This window comes from Rattus norvegicus, chromosome 7 (genome assembly GCF_021556685.1).
Source record: "Rattus norvegicus strain SHRSP/BbbUtx chromosome 7, alternate assembly SHRSP_T2T, whole genome shotgun sequence".
Classification (NCBI taxonomy): domain Eukaryota; kingdom Metazoa; phylum Chordata; class Mammalia; order Rodentia; family Muridae; genus Rattus; species Rattus norvegicus.
Window position 1 is genome coordinate 31372974 of NC_141540.1, and position 22342 is coordinate 31395315.

At 43.8% G+C, this 22342-nt stretch overlaps 1 pseudogene; it reads right to left on the reverse strand.

The window, feature by feature from the left end:
• Nucleotides 1-21478: 21478 nt before the first annotated feature.
• LOC148004601 (high mobility group protein B3 pseudogene) lies at nucleotides 21479-22034 on the reverse strand (annotated as a pseudogene).
• Between the last annotated feature and the right edge of the window lie 308 nt (nucleotides 22035-22342).

Sequence of the window (22342 nt, forward strand, 5' to 3'; positions counted from 1 at the left end):
ACATTTAAGAAGCACAAGCCGGTGGGAGACCTTTGCGTTTCAGGGGGTATCTTCCAAGGATGTTGTGGGGCCCTAGTATTGCCCTCTCTCTTCTTCTTTTGGTTCCCTGGTCTGAGGGGAAGGACTTTGCTCTCCGTAGACTCCTCTCCCCATGTGTGTGTCAGGTGTGTTGCCTCACCTCAGGCTCAAAAGCAAGTGAGCTGATTAGCCATGGGCTACAACCCTCAAAGTTACAAGACCAAAGAAACCTTTCATCTTTGAATGCTGGTGAGATTTGATATTTGTCACAGGCATAGAATGCTGGCTAGTATAGCATCGTCCTTATTCTAAGCATTATCACCAGGTAAGGCGACCGAGTCTTTAAGGACACAGTCTTGGAACACTAGACCTAGAGATAGTATTACTGTGTCCAATGTGTAGCCAGGGATACCATGTTTCTCTTCCACTAAACACTTATTCCTCGATATTTCTTTTAAGTAGTACTGTAGGTTGATGTCATTATGCATGGCAGACAAGTTACGTCAAAGCCATAATTGGACAGTAAAAAAATAAGGTGGGTACAAAGCTTTTGTAAGGCGGGAGAGAAGAGGAAGAAAGGAAGAGTCAAGATGGAGACAGGGATGGATGACCCAGATCCTGGTGGTCTTGAATTGACAAGGTAGCTAGGATGGATTTCTGTAGGCAAAGTTATCTTATCTAGGTGGGCGGTTTATATCCTTATCAATTGGCTGTAAGTTTATTGTGAGGACGTATTGTGGATTGAGAACTTAACATAGAAATCTGATTGTTGGGTTACAGTTTGTTGAGTCTTCATTTTGCTGGATACTTGGGAGTTTATACTTTAACTACCAGGGGGCAGAGTCCGTGGCAGGGAGCCGCGATAGGTCAGCTGCGGCTGGACGTCTAGAGCCCCAATACTACTGGGTAGCTGGAACCAGAGAGTTTGCAGCTAGTGGGGAGCCCTGGGAGAGATACTAACCAGAGATAAATTAGTGCTAGTTCCAGTGCGATCACCCCTTCTTTATTTTTACCGCGACATAGTACTTTAAAAATATTTCAACCTTTATTTTATGTGTATGAATGCTCTGCCTGCATGTGTGTTTGTGGCACTTACATGCAGTGCTCGTAAAGACTGGAAGAGGGGCTTGAATCCCCTAGGACTGGAGTTAAAGACATTTGCGAGCAATCATGTGGGTGCTGGGAAAGAATGCTGGTTCTCCTGGAAGAGCAACCAGTGCTCCTAACAGTGAGCTACCATAGCCTCAGTGGTACTTTCAGAGGCAATGCAGTCATCCTGTTTCCATTCCATCTCCATAGTCTCACCTCTTAGATCTTCCAGTACAGGGTTGTAAGTATCGAGACGCTTGGCAGAGGTCTAACTATGAAATCGGAGACTGCAAATCGTTCACATCCTAGATGAGAACATAGGACAAGGAGTTAAACTGCTCAAGAAGAACTGGAATTACAGGGCCTGGATGGGTCTTTTAGCAACTCAGGGGTTAAATTCCCCATTCTGGTTGGGTGTGGCCACTGCCTAGCACCATATTTACTCTTGAGATAATTATTAAAGGCAACGAGCCTGGGGAACAAAAGAGACCACTGAAATGCACATCCTGGAAGTGAGTACCAGTCCCAGTAGTTGAGCAAGAATCACCGGCAGGTGCACACATGTACACACACATACACCTACTTGTGCACATGCACACACACATGCACATACATGCATACAGTAACGTATTATTATAGCATTTTCATTCATTGTACAAAATGTAATTTTGATCTCATTCACCCTATATTACATTCTCTTGTCTCCTCTCCCTACTCCTAGCAATCCTCTCTCTTGTCCTAACTGGTCTGCCTCTACGTTCATGTTGAGGGTGTGTGTGTGTGTGTGTGTGTGTGTGTGTGTGTGTGTGTGTGTGTGTGTGTGTGTGTGTGTGGTGTAGTGTAGTATGAACATGCATACCCATGTATGTCTGCGTGTGCTTAGTCTTATTCTTCAGAGTGTCAATCCTGTAATCTTGTCACTGTTCTAGAAATCCCCTTTTCTCACACTTTAAAAGCTTGGCTCTCACCAGTGGAAGGGGAAGCCCTGGGTCCTGCTAAGACTGAACCCCCAGTGAACTAGTCTATGGGGGGAGGGCGGCAATGGTGGGAGGGTTGGGAGGGGAACACCCATAAGGAAGGGGAGGGGGGAGGGGGATGTTTGCCCGGAAACCGGGAAAGGGAATAACACTTGAAATGTATATAAGAAATACTCAAGTTAATAAAAAAAAAAAAAAAAAAAAAAAAAAAGCTTGGCTCTCAGTGTCAGCTGCTTCCTGTGAGATGAACACCATCATCCCCACTTTACAGCCAAATAAACTGAGGTTAGGAGAGACTGCTGCTTGGGTTGCATGGCTAAGGAGAAGCAGAACCAGGATCCCAGCCGCTGTGACCCTGTACCTGTGTGACCTGCTTGCCTTTATCAGAGCTGCTGTCCATGCATCTGCTGGTGGTGATGGCAGACAGAAATGCAAAGGGCGGGCTTAGTCAGCACCATCTGACTGCTGCATCTTCCCAGAGAAAACCAGTTCAGTGTTACTCTGTGTTGTTTGGTTGTTACTGACCATGACGTGTACGGAAAATGGTCACTAGCTTACAGAGCAGACAGTGTGTAGAGGCATCAGCGTCCTACTTAATGGGGGTCTTCTACTGCTCACAGAAATCACACAGCTCTCTTAGAACACACCAAGAGACTCTGTCTCCATTTTGGAGATGAGAAAACACCCAATGACCTTTCCAGAATCACTGCTTTGCTAGTGGCAAAGCAAATAAGCAAATTAAATGTCTAGATCGCTCCCTGTGTCTTAATATTTTTTCTGACCTCACTTAGGGAAATGAGCAGAATCACACACCTCTGATGCTGTAAGCAGAACCAAGGAACATGCTCTATTTTGAACTGATCATGTGATCTTATTTATTATTCTGGCACAGTTTGAATTTTTCCCCTCATTTTAAATGCTTATATCTTTTTAAATGCTTTCTTTTTTAAGTATTAAAATCTAATTAAAGTTCCCTCCTCTGACGAAGTTTGCCTTCCTCCCCCCCTCCGTTCCTTCTGTTTGCCTTTTCCCTTCCCTCTTTTGCTCTTTTCTCCTCTCTCCCTCCCTTTCCCCCTCCCCCATCCTCCCATCTAAGAGAAATACTCTCCATCCCTTTGTGACTGGTGAGCTCCCCACAACTCCTCATAACCCATCTCAGAGTGAACTCTGGGAATCATAAACTAAGCCCCTTCCTTCGCTTTTAGGTTAAATTTCCTCACAGTGACAGCCACGTTATGTTATAAATACTTATTGCCAAATGCAAATTCCCTGTATGACTTCCCTGATCAAAATATTTCAGGGATTTTGTTTTTTTACTAACAATGGAATAACTTGCAAACCTTTAAGTCTGGAGTCCAATATCCTTTGTGCTGCAAACTCTGGGAGCTTCTTTAGTTTCATACCTTTCCATCGACACTTCCATCCATCCTGAGTCCCAGAAACAGGGCCCCGGGGTCGGGAGGAACTGCTAGTCATATCTGCATCTCTAGTGCTCTTTCTGTGAGTTCTTAGAATGTATCCCCTTTCTGCCCTCCCTTTGCCAGTTCAGATGTCACCACTCCCAGGACCCTGGGCTGCGGGTCCCTCAGGCACACCCTCCACACTCCTCGTGTCATAGGTGCGTCTCTCTCATGGGTTGGGACACTACCTTGCCTCTCCTTCATTTCCTTACAGACTCGAGTCCAGGTCTTGTCCTCAGCATCTGGCTGAGTGTTGAGCGCCTTTTAGCATTGTGGGATTTAACACGCGAAGGGGAGCCACTGCTGGTGGTGATTCCACCAACCTCGTTGCAGATCATGAATCAGGAGTTTCTACTCTTGTAATAATGGGAGTGGAGGGTGGGGGCGACTTGAGAGGAAGAGAGAAGGGGGAGGGGAAAAAGAGGGACAGAGTTAGGTATGGGATAAGATGTACGAGGGTCAGGAAATTGAACAGAGGTATGTAGCAATGGGGGGGGGGGACTGAAGATGGCAGCCAGAAAGTTCCAGATGCCAGGAAAGCAAGAGTCTCCCAGGACCCCACAAAGATGACATTAGCTGAAATATGCCACAAAGGGGAGGAAGAACCTGTAATGACTATATCTAGAGGTTAGGCAAGGCCCCCTGGTTGAGGGATGGGGCCTCCCACCCATCTCCAAAATTTTAACCCAGAATTGCCTCTGTCTAAAGGGAACAAAGAGTGGAGGAGAGACTGAAGGCAAGGCCATCCAGAGACTGCCCTACCTGGGGATCCATCCTATCTGCAGCCAACAAACCCAGTCACTATTGCTGATGCCAAGAAGGGTATGCTGACAGGAGCCTGATATGGATGTCTCCTGAGAGGCTCTGCCAGATCCTGACCATCACAGATGTGGATGCTCGAAGCCAACCATTGGACTGATCACAGGGACCCCAATGGAGGAGTTAGGGAAAGGACTGAAGGAGCTGAAGGGGTCTTATCTGACATCAGTGGGAGGGGAGACCTTTGGTCCTGTGACTGCTTGATGCCCCAGTGTAGAGGAATGCTAGGGTGGCTAGCCGGGAATGGGAAGGTAAGAGAGCACCCTCATAGAAGCAGGGTAAAGGGGACAGGATAGGGGGTTTGCAGAGAGGAAAGCGGGGAAAGGGGTTAACGTTTGAAATGTAAACAAATAAAATATCCAATTAAGAAAAAAAAAGATAATGCAAAACGTGGCCTGCGGACAGAAGATAGGAACAGGACAGATTCCTGAGTTGACTTGTGATCATTGCCACTGTGGTTACTGTTAGTGTGGTGGGCTCTTCAAAGCTTCAGGGTGTGGAGCACAACTCCAGAGGTGTGCCTCTGTTCAAGGCAACTGACATGAGCCGAGCGCCTGCTGCGAATGAGGCCCAGGGGCCCCCTCTCGACGGGTGCAGCAAGTGTGGCTTAGCTTTAAGTCATTTATCTATTGAGGTCATTTTGATGCCTCTGTCAAGCTCCCCCTCGATGCCAAATTTTCTTCTGACCTCGGTGGCTGTAATACAATCTCTAGCCAGTGCGTGGTTTTTTTTTTTTGTTTTGTTTTGTTTTGTTTTAAATAGTATTTCATTTTGCAGGTTACAAAATTGAACTCGGACCCTGAAAAATACCACAAGGAAGATGAGGAACCAAATGTAATACCTCTGAAGCTGTAGTTATGAGTCTTCCTTCCCTATTTCTGGTTACTCCATCTCTTTATCCCTGGCAGCCCGGTGTTTCCACACCCCTGGTTGCCAGCACCAAATGGTAATTTATCATCTTCCTTGGCAGGCTTCCTGCTTCATCCTGCACCTGCCTTCTTGAAAGAAAACAAGACATCAGATACTTATTCAAATAATGGAATAGCTGATCAACCGGGTCTCCACACAATAGATAGTTATCCGTGCTAAAGGAACAACGCTTTCATGCTCTCTACGTGACATATGCATCCTTTCTCTTAAGATTTATGAACCCATAACTATTGGTATTGTTAACACAATCAAACCTTTACAGCCTCCCTCCAAAGCTTAAACTTATTATCAATTGGCTGCTGGAGGGGAGTCAATCAATTTCATAAATGCTTAAACACCTGCACTCTCTTTGACTCGGAGGGGGATAAAAATCAATACCTACACCTCACTTTTCTTGAGGTAGAATGAAACCAAACCTCGCTTACAAGTTTAAGGGAACTCGTATATTCAAGGAGCTGTACTTGAAGAGTTTGTGAACACAAGGCTGGAAGTTTCCAAGAAAACTGTATTCTTTCTCTTCATCCCCCCCACGTCCACCCCTTGGTCCTAAAGAAAGAGCAGATCAGTAAAGAACGTAGAGAAGAGTGAAGCAGGATTCGTGGACGCTGCTTCAGATTAAATCCCTGCAGATTGCGGATGTGTTTGCATGGTGGACGCCTATTCTGTGTTCACAACACATGCGTTATTTACCCATGAGCCAGACCCGGCAGTTGTCTATGGAGAAGCAGGGTGGCTGAGACAGCGTTCTCCCTTCAGGATGGACACATTCTATTCAGTGGGAGAACATAACCTAGCCACACACTCTAATGATTATAGATGCAGGATGATTTCATTCTGAGTCAAAGGGGACAGAGGGAAAAACAGGGAAAGAAAAGCATTAGAGAAGAGGCAAGAAAGGTCAGCTTATTAGGTGCCTATTAAAAAGGGAGCAGAGCCTGTGTCCCTGAGATCATGGGTAATGTTGGTCAGATACTGAGGACGGGGAGTGCGAGCTCTGAGAGGCATCTAATCTCTTTTCCTGTCATGTTGTCTTCTTTATTTTGAAACGAATGTGTTGGAACACAGTGCAGCAGATTCTACGGGAAGGACAACTGCGCATTTATCACGAGTGACTGAAGTTTAGCCTTTGTTCTTTCTGCTTTGTGTGTTATTTAAATAAAGATACAGAACTGTTCAGATAGACAGGACATCAGCTCTGTCTCCCTGAAGGGAACCTCTGTCCTGGACCGTGTGCTTGCCAGTATAACCCAACTCTCCTCAAGCTTACACTTGCCTACTCCCTGGCTTTGTTATGTATAAAATTATGCCATTAACATTAGCCATCGTGTCTCTCCCTTGAGGCTTTTAAAAGCATCAAATAAAGCATTGATGTGAAATTCTTTTCTATTTGTAAACCACTAGGGAGAGGTTATCTATTGGTATTCTATTAAAGACTCTGATCATACTTATAAATAATGATGGTACCTCATATGTATTTATGAGTTATGTAGATTCACGTGTCTAAACGTAATTTACATAAAATCACACACACGTAGATATACAACATATGTGTCAATAGATAGATAGATGTTTATACACACACACACACACACACACACACACACAGTGATTCCTTCATACACATGGGCTCCATACCTGTGGATTGAACGAAGCAATATATTTTGGAAAAACACAGTATTGGTACCAGCCATGTAGACATTCTTTCTCTTGACATTATTCCTTAAACAATATAACAACTATTCACATGGCTGTGAGCCCGGCCATTATTCTTTGTTTTTTTCTTTATTAACTTGAGTATTTCTTATTTACATTTCGATTGTTATTCCCTTTCCCGGTTTCCAGGCCAATATCCCCTAGCCCCTCCCCTCCCCTTCTATATGGATGTTCCCCTCCCCATCCTCCCCCCATTGACGCTCTCCCCCCAACAATCACATTCACTGGGGGTTCAGTCTTAGCAGGACCAAGGGCTTCCCCTTCCACTGGTGCCCTTACCAGGATATTCATTGCTACCTATGAGGTCAGAGTCCAGGGTCAGTCCATGTATAGTCTTTAGGTAGTGGCTTAGTCCCTGGAAGCTCTGGTTGCTTGGCATTGTTGTTCATATGGGATCTCAAGCCCCTTCAAGCTCTTCCAGTCCTTTCTCTGATTCCTTCAACGGGGGTCCCGTTCTCAGTTCAGTGGTTTGCTGCTGGCATTCGCCTCTGTATTTGCTGTATTCTGGCTGTGTCTCTCAGGAGAGATCTACATCCTGTTCCTGTCGGCCTGCACTTCTTTGCTTCATCCATCTTGTCTAAATGGGTCTGGCCATTATTCTTAATTTATATCTGACCCCATAAACTTCTTTTGCTGGCTCCTCCTCTTCCCTTCCGTGCCTATTACAGTTCTTGTCATGATGATGAACATTCCTAGGACCCACCCATGAAAGGAACACGGCAAGCGCCTGCTCCACAGAGTGACGAAGTTCAAGAAGAGCAAGGACTCAGTACACCCAGGGAAGGAAGGGCTATGACAGGAAACAGCACAGCTAAAGTGGACACACTAAGCCCACTTTCTGCAAAGAGGCTGAAACAGTGAGGAAGTTTTGCTGAGACCTGAGTGTATTGAGTCTGTCTGCAAACCTTAGGGGATGCTGGCTGTTAGGAGATGAGGGCCACGTGACTCAGTTCTGAGCTGACTTTTTTATGACGTCAATAGAGTAATGAGCTCTTACCTCGAAAACCATGTAGACATGAGCTAAAGCATGTGGTATGGCTTATTCCATAAAACAGGCTTGAGAATTTGTGGGGTTTAGTATTCTAAACACAATTCCTGATGATACAGAGGGAGCGCCCTATGTGTGTAACGTCTATGTACATGTGCACATGAATACAACACATATGTGCTACCTTTGACCTTTCCCTCGGTGTTTTCCTGTGACGTCTGTCCACTAGAGTTTGTGTTCGTAGAAGAGTATCTGGCCTGCTCTAAATCCTCTATAAACTCAACCCATACTCCCTTCTTTTTATACAAGGTTTCAAAATGTAGATCAGGGTAGTCTTGAAGCCTCAGAGATCCATCTGCCTCTGTCTCCTGAGTGCTGGGATTAAACATGGGCACCACCAGGCTCGGCTCGGTCCACACTTTTTGAGTGTTGGAATCGTTCTTTTCATTGGCCACCACAAAGCCAACACCTGCTTCTGCAGCTCAGATACTTCAGAACCTGGCACGATATTGGTAAATGACAACTGTTGGTCTTTTTGACTTGAGTGAGAGACAGAGTCCTGTAACTAATGGCTTTGTAAGGAAGACTAGAACAGGCAGGACTTCCACAGGTGGGTGAAGCCTCAACTGGCCGGGAAGCTGAAGAATAGGGAGGACCATGGACCGGTGTCACCGAAACCAGGTTCCCACTGCCGAGCATTTCTGGTGGATTTGAAGGTTTTCCTAATTAACATACACCTTTCTAGCAGTTGTGATTTTTTTTGCAGTTAAATTGTGAAGCAAAATAGTCGCCAGGGTTAGCATAATGACTGTCCGACCTTTCTTGGAATTCTCCCCAGATACCCTCCACAGTTATTTTTCTACTTTTGACACCTGGCGTGCTCTTTGATAGTATGACACCTGGCAACTGGAATTTTTTAGCTCTCCACCTGCTCACGAAATATGTTATTTATTTTGTCTAAAAATAATCTACCTTTAAAAAAAAAAGGTGTAGAACAGAAAAGAACCCAATTAAAAAAGTTTCAATAGTCAAATTAAGCAAGAAACAGCCAAGGTTAGCCTGGTCACCACCTGCCTGGGTTTTAGCTTTTGTACATCTTCAGATATTGGACGGACATGATTGAGAAGTTCTTGCTTTTTGTCATGACCCAATTAGCACTCCTTTGATTTGCTGCCCCCAGCCCTTTTCTTCATAATCCACAGGGGCTACAAAGATAGCTACTTTAACCATCGAAAGAAAAACATTGAGACTGTGCTGATCAAATCACGCAACCCTTAGGTGGTTCCCAGTCCTCTTGGTTTCTCTGGTAACCCAGTTCTCAGCACCCATTCCCACAGTGATAGCCAGGGGCCAGACAGTCTGTGCTGGCCACTTGCATAAATATAACCAGAGTTTGCTCTACGTGACTTTCTTTTCCATTTTAGTTATCTGACTCTCAGAATTTTGGTGGCATTTAACGTATTTTCCCCCTGATTATTTACCAAGATTTGATATTAAGGGATCATAGGTACGCCCCTATTTAATGCTTTTGGAAGCATTTTCTGAGTTTAAAAAAAATAGCCATACTGCCTGTTCTTAAAGGACATCACTCCGACATCAGGTGACAGGTGACATTCCTTTTTCTTTTTCTTCTTTTTTTTTTTTTTCCGGAGCTGGGGACCGAACCCAGGGCCTTGCACTCGCTAGGCAAGCGCTCTACCGCTGAGCTAAATCCCCAACCCCGACAGGTGACATTCCTAAGCTGTCGGGGGCAGAGCAGTATTTCCTCTTTAATGCTGCCCCGGATTTGTGGTCAGTGCACTGGGAGGAGGGACTTCCCATAAACAGGCAAGTGAAAGGTATTTTGAAGATGAACGTGAAAGGTAATTTTGATTGACAGACTGGTAAGAGAAAATACTCAGGCAGGGGTGCTGTAGCTCTATGTATCCTCTATGGCCAAAGCAAACCAGGCAAACAGAAAGGTTTTCCAAAGCAAAGGTGGGCACTGGGTGTGGAGTACTTTTCCTGCACCATTTGCTTATGCCTGGTTTCCTCTCTCCTTGACATTTCCCAGGTCTGCGCCCTGGTAAGTTTCAGTTTCTGCATACCCTTAGAGCAGATCTGATCACATCATTAGATTTCAGTCTTGGCTTCGTCATCTGATAACGGCATCGGTGCCAGCTGATTCCGCTTCCTCCTCTTCCTCTTCCTGTTCTTCTCCTTCTTCTCTTCCTCCTCCTCCTTCTTTTAGAAGATCCGGTAAGATATTGATTGTAAAATTATTCTATAAATTTTAAATCACTTGTGAAGTATTTTATCTTATTATACAGTTCTTAACTTTATTACAATGAAATAAAGTCGAAACATATAAAGTTGCCAACCCATCATCTTAGCAGAAGGTAATCAGCTAGGGCAAATATTAGTAAAGGTGATTGATGTGTTTCTGCCACTTAGCATAGTGGCTGGACCAAAGCACTTGAGGAAAGAAACCAAGCTGTAGAGAATGAGCATGTTGGGATGTTAAACTCATAACAAGGCAATATTAAGAGGCAGGGACTTTGGCATGTAATTTGGTCTCGAGAGATTGGCCCTCATTAATGAGGTAAGTGCCTTTATAAAAGAGACCCAAAATACCCCCCCTTGAGCTTTTCCTGCCATATAAGGCCACAGTGAGAATGTGGTGGTCTACGGCTCAGGGGGACACTCATCAGGATATGAATACACTCTTGCTGTGATCTTTAACTTCCAGCTTCCAGAGACATAAGAATGGAGTTTCCATCATTCATAAGCTGTCAGTCTCTAGAGCTTTACTATAGTAATATTGACTAAGACAGCGTGAGTGATGGTGTTGTAGAAGATTGTATATAACTAGGGGCATGGATAACTTAGGCTCAAACAAACAAAGGCAGAGTAGGGAAAATCAGAAGAGATAAGAAGATTGTCTACCCAAATACATGTGTCATATGAATGGAGTATGATTCAGGTTTAGATTTAATTTTGAAGTTAAATGTAACTATTGGCACTTTCATCAGTTTTCTATTTATTTGGGTTCTCTAGAAAGACAGAACCAATAGTGATATATATGTATATATATGTATATATGTACATATATATGTGTGTGTGTGTGCATATGTGTGTGTATGTGTGTATGTGTATGGATGGATAGATAGGTGGTTGATGATAGATAGATAGATATATACACACACAGACAGATATGTAGATAAAGAAAGGCAAGATGTATTTGTTGTGAAAACTGGCCCCTGGAATCTCACAATAAGCTATCTGCAATTTAGCTAACCAGAGAAGCCTACATGGTGCCTGTCCAAGTCCTAAAGTCTTGGAACAATGGAGGCCAGTGGTGTGGCTCGAAGTCCAAGGCTAAAGATTCAAGCCTCCTAGAGAAAAGAACACTGGTGTACATTTTTCAGTCAAAGGGCCAGAGAGCTCAAAATCATCTTCATGTCTCTGAGGGAAGGGAAATAAATACGGTATAGCTCCGTGAGTTCCCTAAATTTGCTTTTCGGTCACCGTTTATCTTCTCTGAGGTTCTTAGCCATTGGATGCTGCCCACTCATGTTGAGAGCCCATCATTTCCATCCAGTTCACTTCCCCTTTGGAAACACCTTGATTGGCATCCCCAGAAATACTGCTTTACCAGCTACCTGCCTACTACTTAGCCCAGTAGCACTGATTCAAAACCTTAAGCTCACCTACAAATTCAGGCCTTTCATCATTGTTGTGGAAATGTGGGCTGAAGGAATTTATCATCAAAGCCAATTTGAATCTGTAGCACGCTATCAAACTTCCCAACGACTTGTTATACCCATAGATCAGTGTGCTTCTCAACCCTCAGTCAGCGATAATAGTTAATATGGAGTTGCACAGGAATGTGAAATGGGACTGCTATATCAAAATCCCTTCTCCTAAGGTTCCCAAATTATTGTGGAAAGGGGGATGGTGTGTGTGTGTGTGTGTGTGTGTGTGTGTGTGTGTGTGTGTGCGCGCGCGCGTGTGTGCAGAAAAACTATAAAAGCCAGAGGTGGTGGGTGACTTTAAGGCAATAATGTTTTCTGGACACTTGCACATATGAACTCGCAGAGGTTGTGACAACATGCTAAAGACATGACAAAGTCCTAGTGTTGATAGGTCAGGGGTGGCCACGAGGTTCTACTTCTCGCTAATGTGCTGCTGGCATTTGCTAGCTGCGGAGAGAGGGGTAATCAACTCTCTTTTGACAGTGGCCCTTGGAAGGTTGATCACACTCGAGGGTGGGCCACAATCCATCCTTAAGAGAAGTTGATTAACATAAATTGAATTTTATAGATATTAAAAAAAATAGAACTTGAAGTTGGGTAGGCGGGAGGCAGGGTAGATCTGCAAGGAGTTAGGGGAGAGGAGAGTGGATAGAATTGAAACACACCATATGAAATTCTCAATTATTTAAAATATCATTGAAAAGTTTATTAGTCAGATATAGCCAAACAACTCTACAAATATTAATGTTTTAGCCTCAGGCAGAGGCACATCTTTTTGCAATGGGCAGTGCTTAAGGCAGAGATTAATAACTGATCTAACACCAAGAATAACTGACTGTTAACTGTTCGACCCAGGACATCTCTTATCAATGCTGTTCCCGCCCCGAGGCCTGGAGGGGGCAGAAGAATGTAAGAACCAGAGAATGGGTTGGGGATTTAGCTCAATGGTAGAGCGCTTGCCTAGCAAGTGCCAGGACCCTGGGTTTGGTCCCCAGCTCCGAAAAAAAGAAAAAGAAAAAGAAAAAAAAAAAGAACCAGAGAATGGAGACTTCTACACTGTCTTCCGAATATAACATCATCATCACAACCCTGAACACATGTAGCTGTGGAGACTTGTACAAGACTGCGCCCTCATACAACCACCTCAATTAAACCCACTGAGCGGCTACTTAGCTTGGCTGTTTGCTAGGTGTGCTTTGAACAACGTTCTTTTTACAACATATTCATTCATGCTTATTTTATAAGACCAGGTAGCAGAAACTATATTTTTCAAAAGGACAAAACCAAGATCACGAGTAATTGCATTATTCGAGGAGAATGAGTTAAAATTGTAGGTGATTTTCCTAAGACCATAATAGTCCACTTCTGCAACTTTGCTTTTCAAAAGTTGAATTGGATTGCATCAAACACACCTTGTAAGTCCTTAATACCGTGTCGTGCATACTTTGATGTTTTATTATACATCCTTTGAAAAGGCCTTGCCTTTTTATCATATAGCAAAACTCTCTGTTTGAATATTTTAATAATAAACCTTAATTCAGCAGTCTTATTCAGACATCCTGGCATGCATCTTGTATGGTTGCCAGAATTCCACGAAGGTAAGTTTGATGAGTTAAAGGGTACAGGGCTGAGTTCCTTGACCTTGACCTTGACCTTGATTTTGAATGCACAAGTATTAAGGTAGCTTTATTATGACAAACTGTACCAAGCACAACTTCCTGGTACAGCAGATGACAAGCACTGAAGATTTTCTTAATCATAAGCACATTTCGAAGACATTTGGATCATCTCCTAAGTGGGAAAGTTTTGGTAGCAAAGTCACTAGGTCTGAGTATAAATTCTAATCCCACCAGTGACCAACTGTTTTCTTCTTCAGCTTGGTGCTTACCCTTGCAGACTTAGTTTTGCAAACTCACTTTGGAAAATTCTTGCAAACTTTCTCTGGATAGGTGTGTTAAGCCGGAAATACTCCAGATCTCCCCCTTGCTTTAAAGGTCTGTGTTTTTATCCTTCATCGTGTTATGAAAAATTACTTCATGAGAAATGCAATGTATTTCTTTGAGATAGCATAATCTTAGTAAACATCTCTTTATATCTGAGTTTTTCATACAGTATATTTGGATTCTATATTTGCCCCTCCCTTAGTTCCTCCCAAGTCCTTCTCACCGCCTTATCCATCTAACTTCAATAAACAAAACTGACAAACAAAACAAAACGAGTCAGGCGTGGCAGCACATGCCTTTAATCTCAGGACTAGGGAGGCAGAAACACATGGACCTCTGTGAGTTCCAGGACAGCCAGGGCTGTTATATAGAGAAATCCTGTCTCAAAAAAAACCAAAAGCAAAACAAACCAAACCGAACTAAAAAACAAAACAAAAATAAATCTCACAAAAATAAAGTCCCAAACCCATGGAGTCCAGTTTGTTTTGGCCAACTACTACTTGTTGGGGTGTGGTTGATGTACCCAGTGATACTCCCTTGGGGGAAAGATGGATTGTTCCTTTCCTAGCAGGCATCTATTACAAGTAGGTCCTCGGTTAGGGGTGGGACCCTGTGTTTTCTTCCTCCTTAGCATTGTTTGGATTCCTATGGCTTGAACCTGTGCAGGTCTTAGGGCTGCTTCTAAAGTCTCTATGAGCTCGTATATGCACCAGTCCAGTTGTGTCTCGAAGACGCTATTTCCTTGGATTCACCCATCACCTCTTTCAATCTTTCTGTTTCCTTTTCCGCATAGGTCCCCGGACCTGTAGGGGAGGAGTTTGGGGACTACATCCCATTTAGATAGAGCACTCCAGACTCTCTGCCCCTGTCCAGTGGTGGATCTCCTGTCTACTGCACGACAAAGCTTCTTGGATGAGAGTCGAGCAGCACACTGAGGGCCAGCACAGTAATGCATCACCAGGACCCATTTTATTGGTAGATTCCTTTAGCAGATTAATAGTAGTAGGTTTCCCCTGGGACCGGGGCCTATCTAGACTCACAGATTCTTGGTCTCTTTAGTGGCATTAAGTATGGGTTACATCTCATGCTAATCCGATAAAAGATGGCTGGCTATTCCCATAACATTCGTGCCAGAATTTAACTGGTACATCTTTCGGGCAGGTCACAGTTGTAGGTAACAGGGTTTGTATATGGGAAACATTGCCAATTACTTTTCTCCTCTGGTCGCAAGCAGAGTGTTTTCTGGTGCCATGAGTGGTAGTTACTAGGGGTGGAGCTTCTCGATAGGCACCAGCTCTACTTCTCTGTGTCCAATGACATGGGTATGTGCCGTCTTACTACCAGATTATGGAAGATAACCCATAGCCTGTGGTGTTTGCATAGGGTCCACGGGACCCCCATGGTCAGTACTCAATAAGTTCTAATCTAGTTTTAGCAATGGAGGTTTTACTTGGTGGCATAGGATGCCGGTTTGGGGCTTTGTTAGGTTTTTTTTTTTTCCTATTGCCCCCTTTCGTCATTCTTTCTAGCCTACCTCCATTCCTCTGTGACTCCTACTGACTTGAGGAGAACCACTCTCTACCAGGAACCCGCAGAGCCCACACCAGTCTAAGACGCAGGTAGCCCACCTTTATTGTCTGTCCATCCTGCCATCCATTCCAGTCTCTCCAGACTTAAGTCCTGTTGTGGCTTAATAAATATTATTGAGTGAAGGGACAAGGGAGTTATAATATTTGGTGTTTAAGCTATATGCAACTCACAGAATAATTTACTGCGTCTTTTCTTCTAGGTTTTATGGATTACGTGAATACGAACAAGGAGTAATGCCTGCCTTCAGAACTTTTTAAAGCGAGAAACCATACACGAACTCCGGTGGTGAGCGTTTATCAATACATAGAAATTGTAGTAACTGACCTTAAGATAATTATAACCTCATAAGTAGACAATCTATGATCCCAGCTGACAGAGCATTAAAAGAGGGCAAAGAAAAATTTAAAGATGTGCCTAGCACACCTAAGAACACCAGGAGGGTGGTGGTACACTTCTCTGAGATGCCAAGTGTCAAGATAAAGATATCAGAAGAAATATTAATGTATTTTCAGGATAACTATCCTTAGTTTTGTTAAGGCGATGGCTCAGGGGGCCATTAAGAAGGGCACAGATATAACCAGAATGTGGGATTCATCTTAAGATATAAAACACGCCTTTAAAGTGTGACCTGAGACAGCCAACCCCACGTTTCTGATGACTGGGCATGACTTAGGAACGAGCTAAGCAAACGCGGATAATGCTCCCAGTCTCACTCTTTGCCAAAGCGCCAAAGATCTCCCATTCAGTGAGGCTCACATGCTGTTCAGCAAATTAATCTTTTGAATATTTTAATCTGACTTCTTTTGGTTTATTCTTCTTGTTGTCGATTTTTAATTTGCTAGGTCACTTTGTACTTTTTGCCAGTGCTCAGCATACCCTAATTTCCCCAAGGAACACTTGAGTACAAAACCATTACTTAAGATCCAGCCCTAATGCCCTTGTCTTAGAAGGTTCCCTGGCACGCCAAGGCCGCAGAACGAGGAGACAAAGCGGCTGTATCTGGTTGCCTGGGCTAGGCGACTTTGCCTTGCATATGTGAAGATATTAAGTTCCTGGCCAGTTAATTAAAAAGAGCTTCTTCGTAGGTCAACAGTGCGGGGCCGAGTCCGTACACAGCGCTCTCCGGGCTTCACACACTTTTAAAATCAGTTCCCTTCCTGAAAGTGACTATTTGTCGCCCGTACATTTCTTGCTAATAAAATCATTTTTACCCTAAACGTCATGTCGATTTCATCCAAAAGGGTATCTTCGGAGACACATGCTTGGTTGCTATTTATGGATTCATTTTGTTCTCTTTACTCTGGTGTGAAGGCGGGCGAGGTGTCAGCCCAGGGCAAGAGAAGCATTTCCCATGGACCCGGTGAGAGCAGCGAGTAGCTGAGACCACTCTAAGCGTCTCGTAGACACAGATCCATGCTTGGGCTCCATTTTACCATACAACTGAACTCCATCCGCTCTACACCTCGCTGTGCTCACCGTAACACAAGGACAGGAGTTGCGCCTGCTCCGTAGGTAATTGTATTTAGACTTAGCCACTACAAATTACGTGGTCCCGAATCACAGGACAGTCTCCAGTGGTTCTTCTTCTCCTTACTAATTTAATCTGTTTCGAAGAGGAGGGACACCTGTGAGTGTCTGCAGTGCTTCTGTTTCCGTTGTTACATTTTGTCCCTAATTGAAAACAGAGCCATTGCTCACAACGAGCTGTTGCCAAAAGATAACTCAACAATTGACATTTCCTATCGGCTTCGACATTTTCCCACTCTGTCATCATATACAGCCAAAGAAAAGCTGGTATGAATATTGCACAGCCCGATTTTATGTTACTGTATGTGTATGAAGGCAAAAACCACAGACTGACCCTGTGAGAGTAGCTCTTTATTGGAATCCAGACCCAGCTCAGAATCTGAGAACAGGGAAACCTGAGTACCGCGCCCCCCCCCCCATACTGATTTCAGACTCTACAACAAAATTCTGGGAAATAATTATAACTTAGGGTTCAAACGTTCAGGTATGTGATACTGTTATCTCAGCTCTGTGCACCAGTCGGCTGATGTAGTTCCAGGGGCACACTCTTAATCATTACAGCTTTTGAATGGTGAGGATGCTGCCTAGCTAAAAATAAAATTTCTTGGTCTGTTGATCTCTTATGTAAATTTGGGGATCAGCTTATTGGTGGGGTTCGAATTGAAATTCTATAGAACTTAGAGCCTATACGCTATAGAACTCATCTGTTAGTTGAGGAGTTTAGGCTAGGCTTCATGTTGAGATCCTGTTTCAGACCAAAAGGGTAGAGTTGTTTGTGCCAGCCATCCCCAAAATAACTCTAAGCCAAGAGATTATGGAGAAAGGGTTCTTAAGCATGGTAACCGGACACCAACTGAACATGGTCTAACCCTGAATCCTACTTGGTTTCTGTTCACGGTGTTTGTTTCAGACACAGGCATCTAACACCACAAAACTGGGTGCTAAAGCAAAGTTTAAGTTACCGTAGAAGGTAGCTGGCCAACTGGCCTGCCTAGCAGGAACGAGGCTATCCCAGGGATGCGTGTTTCCCTTTCGCTGGCTATCAGTTTTCCTTGGAAATCTTTGGTTAGAAGAAGCTAAGAATAAAACCTCAGGGGCTGACAGAGGAAGGCAGTATAGCTAGAGGAAGGCAGTGTATCCAAAGGAGGAATCTGCACCCAGAGGAGAAATCGATAGCTGAAGAAGGTGCCTACAGCCAGATAAATATCCTGGAGAAATATTTCCGAGTTGTCAGGTGACCTTGCAACAGAGACTTGGGGTTCAGACAATAGCTTGGCTGGGGATCACACCTGGTATGGACTACTTAGTTGCACGTATGTCTTAGTTTTCTATTTAAACCTGACTCTCACATCCGGACCCAATGATAGACTTTGGGGGTGTCCCTTGATCTGTGTTCGCATTGAATAAATTATCTTTTCCTGCTTTTCACTATTTTTTTTTAAAGCCTTGGTTCTTTGATCTGTTTTAAACGTTTGTTGTTTGTGGGAATCTCATGCACCGCAGGCAATGCTCTGCTCGAGGCCTCCCCTACTCCCTTTCCCCTAACGCTTCCCCTATCATCCATCTCCGATTTTGTTCTCTTTCAATTTCACGTGTCCTTTAAAAATGCTCACCAAGTCCACCCAGTGCTATCGGTATGTGGGTGGGTGTAAGGACACTCACTGGAGGGTGTTGCCTCTGAAGGAACACACCTCTAGAGACAACAGACTCTCCTTATCCAATCGGCCCTCAGTTACCAACAGCAACTCAGCCGGGGGTGATGTCATGTCCACTTTTGCTTCCCAGGCTGGCACTTGGTGTGGCTTGGTCTCGTGCACATCTTATGCATCCTTATAGAACCTCCGGGAATTTGTATGTGTCACTGCCTTCTTGTGACCAGAAAATATGGATTTTCTGTAGTCTTCCAGGCCTTCCACCCCCTCTGCTGAGATGAGCCCTGAACCCTGGGAGCCGATGTAGTAGAAATGGCTCATATAGAGAGGTCCCTTACTCTCTATACCATCTAGTGTTTCACACATGCTGCCTATATTTACCCACACATCCAGGACATCTTGATGCCATTTTTTTATATTTAGATTTTTTTCTCTCATCTCATACCGTTTCCCTTCTCTTCCTGAGTGATCCATCCTCCCCCAACCCATTTTGCCATTCTTCAGACCCACTACACCTCTGTTTACCTTCAGAAAAGAGCAGACCTCCCAGGGATATTTTGATGCCATTTAAAAGACATTCTGGGCATCTAGAAGCAATCACGTGGTTTATATGGAAATTAAAACGACATTCCCTCAAAACTTCCAATAGCAACGTGCTATTCCAGAATAAAATTGAACAGCATCATTTAGATACTTAGAAGAAAGTCTGAGCTAAGGTTTTCATCTTCACTGAAACTGACGTTATAGATTACGAGAACACCTAAAATACCATGCAGTGCTGTTGTAGTGAGATGCTCCTGAGGGGAATACTCTCTGGAAAAGCTAAGTGAATAAAAGAATAGGACTAATTCAGTGACAGGATGGGTAGGGTGGGGCAACAGTGTATAACGGATGAAGGTTCTGATCGCTTTGACACAGCAGGTTGAATTTTTAAATGCGGTCAGAATGGGAAGAGGTGTGTCATGTATCAAAAAAATCTGAAGCAAGCTATGCATGCGTGTATGCATGACCATTCTGTTTAAAATCATAGTCAAGTCAAAGGGTCTTCATCATCAAGCTAACATTATGCCAGTGCTCCCAGCCAGCACAATTGTGTATGAAAAAAATATACCATATACAACTTCATACACACATGCATATACACATATATGTAAACATATATATCATATACAACTTCATACACACATTATATATGTATACATATATTTTATATATTATTATCTACTATATATCATTATATATACAGCTACACATATATACATATACATTTACATATACATACACACCCACATATATATACATATATATATATACCTATGTATGTGTGTTTGTGTGTATATATATATATATGTATATATTAAATGATGGTTCAAGACACAAGGAATCAAGATGCTGCAAGCTATTTTAATGAACAAAGATTGCAAAAGGCTTTAAGTATAAGGTAAATAACCCAACACAATGTGGTTCCGTAGATCAACAGTGCTGTTTTAACCTATGTACTGTTTTTCAAGTGTGTGTAAGATTTATGTTTGCTCATGGGTTTCAGAAGCGCACGGTTAGCTGGAAGGTGGTCGTGGCAGAAGGAGCGTTTGCCAGGGAAGTCTGCTTTCTTTGAGGTGGGCGGGAAATAAAACTAGAAGACTAGGCCAGAAGCAGGTACAACTTCTGCTACCTGGCCTGCATATTTTAGTTTCTTATATTTCCCAATAGTACCGTCAAACAGTGAGTCCATCAATTAACCCAGTGATCAGTTTCGAGCTCTCATAATTCAATCACGTTTGCTAGCCCTGCCCCTTTCCCCAGCATCACAGTTGGAACGAAGCCCCAGACATACGAGACCTTAGGGTCATTCCTCATCCCGACCTCAACAGATTCTTAGAACACACAGATAGAAGAGGGAAATTAGGAAAATGTGAAATCTGAGCAAACAAGAACAAGGACATTCTTTTTTTTTTTTTTTCCTTTTTTTACAGAGCTGGGGACCGAACCGAGGGCCTTGTGCTTGCTAGGCAAGCGCTCTACCACTGAGCTAAATCCCCAACCCCAAGGACATTCTTAAAAGACAGCTTTCTGTTAAAGTAAGGAAAGTTAGATCAATCAGTGTCTTTTTTGTCTAATCGCCCTTCAAGACCAGCTTGAGTTCCTTTTGTCCTCTTTTGTTTTTTTTTTTAAATGTAATACTGTTATTTAACTTCAAAAACATTTCAGCATTCAAAACATACAAAAAAATAACAGAATGTTGCAAATTAGGTTTAGGTCCAGTGGGTTCTTGATCTTCCATCGCTGTAGTAGTTCTTTGCTTTGCTGACAGTGGTGAGCTCTACAGTTTCTTTTAAAAGTTTAAAATCTACTGCACTTAATTAAAGAGAAAACTCCAAACACTTCTCATGCCAGCTGACCGCTCCCCCCTCCACAACTAAGAACGTCAGCAGAATGCTATGCCACCATGTACAAAAACAAGGCTCCCTGAAGCTAAATGGATGCCCACCACAGTGTCAACAGGTCCAGCCTCACAGTGCTCGCCCTGAGCTATGGCCCCTCCGAAAGGTGTCTTCCCCTCACTGTCTCCACCCCGGAAAAGGAGCATCAAGAATCTATCTGGGTTGTTTTGTTCTCTTTACAAACTGTAGATATGTACAGTTGACAACTCAGGGTTTCTACCCAATAACCATATAGTTAACCCTACCTTACGAGTTGAGAACAAAATGCTAGAAAAATCTTCAAATGTCTTGTCACACCAACAGCCAAGTACCCGGAGTGAGGACACGAGAGTGCCTTTTCAGTTTAAAATGTTTGAGCTATGTACAAGATTGATACAGTTTCAGGGCGCTCTGGACACCCACGGCCACTTCATGTAAACCTCTGACACCTTGAGAAACTACAGTATGATCGTGATCAAATCTCGTAATTAAACCTAACAAGGGCAATAGACACGACTCAAAAAAGAGACGTGTCAATTACAGCTCTCCTACTCTAAGGTATTCACAAGGAGACCGTTTTTATTCACCTCCCTCTTCTTCCTCTTCCTCGTTTTCTTCCTATTCCTCCTCCTCTGCTCCCACCTTTTTCGCGGCAACTTTAGCAGGACCCTTGGCGCCCTCAAACTTCCCTTTAGACTTACAGTCAGCGCCTCCTTCTCATGCCTCTCCCTCAGCGTTGCTGTCTTGGTAATGTACGGCTGCTTTTCACTGTCACTTAAGTTATTCCACAGCTCACCCAGCTTTATTGCAATTGGAGAATGGAGGCGCCAGGGTTTGTGGATTTGATCTCGGGGCAGATTCGGAGCAGGATAAGAGAAAGCCAGCCTGAGGTCTTTCGGGGGCTTTCGAGTCCTTCTTCTTGCCTCCTTTAGCTGGCCCTTGATTCTCCATCTCCGGATCACAGAGTACTTTCTCTGCCTCAGCCATTTCATCAAACTCTGATTTCTCTTTGCTAGACATTGTCTTCCACCTCTCAGAGCTCTTCTCAGAAAATTCTGCAAAATTAACTGGAACCTCTGGGTTTCTCTTCTTACACTCTTCCCCGCATGTCTGCACGAAGAAGGCCATGGGCAGACACCTTGCCCTTTGGTTTCTTGGGGTCATCTTTAGCCATCCTGACTATATTGTTCACTAGTCTCTGGAGAACTCTTGAACAATGTTTATGGGCAAGAGTCCTGAGCGCTCTTCCCTTGCTGTTCCCTTGGCTGGGCTGGCTTCTACAGCTAGGCAGAGCTCAAAGACGTACTGCCTGAATGCTGCTTTAGAGCCTCAGCATGCACTGCTGGAGGAAAACCTGCTCCTCTTTACTACATATAAAGGCATAGATGTGGAGGTAGAAGGTGCCAAGGCCACCTTGTGTGTATGAGGGATGGGGATGGAGGTGTCATGTGCATGTGTGTGTGCATGCAGGTGTGTGTGTAT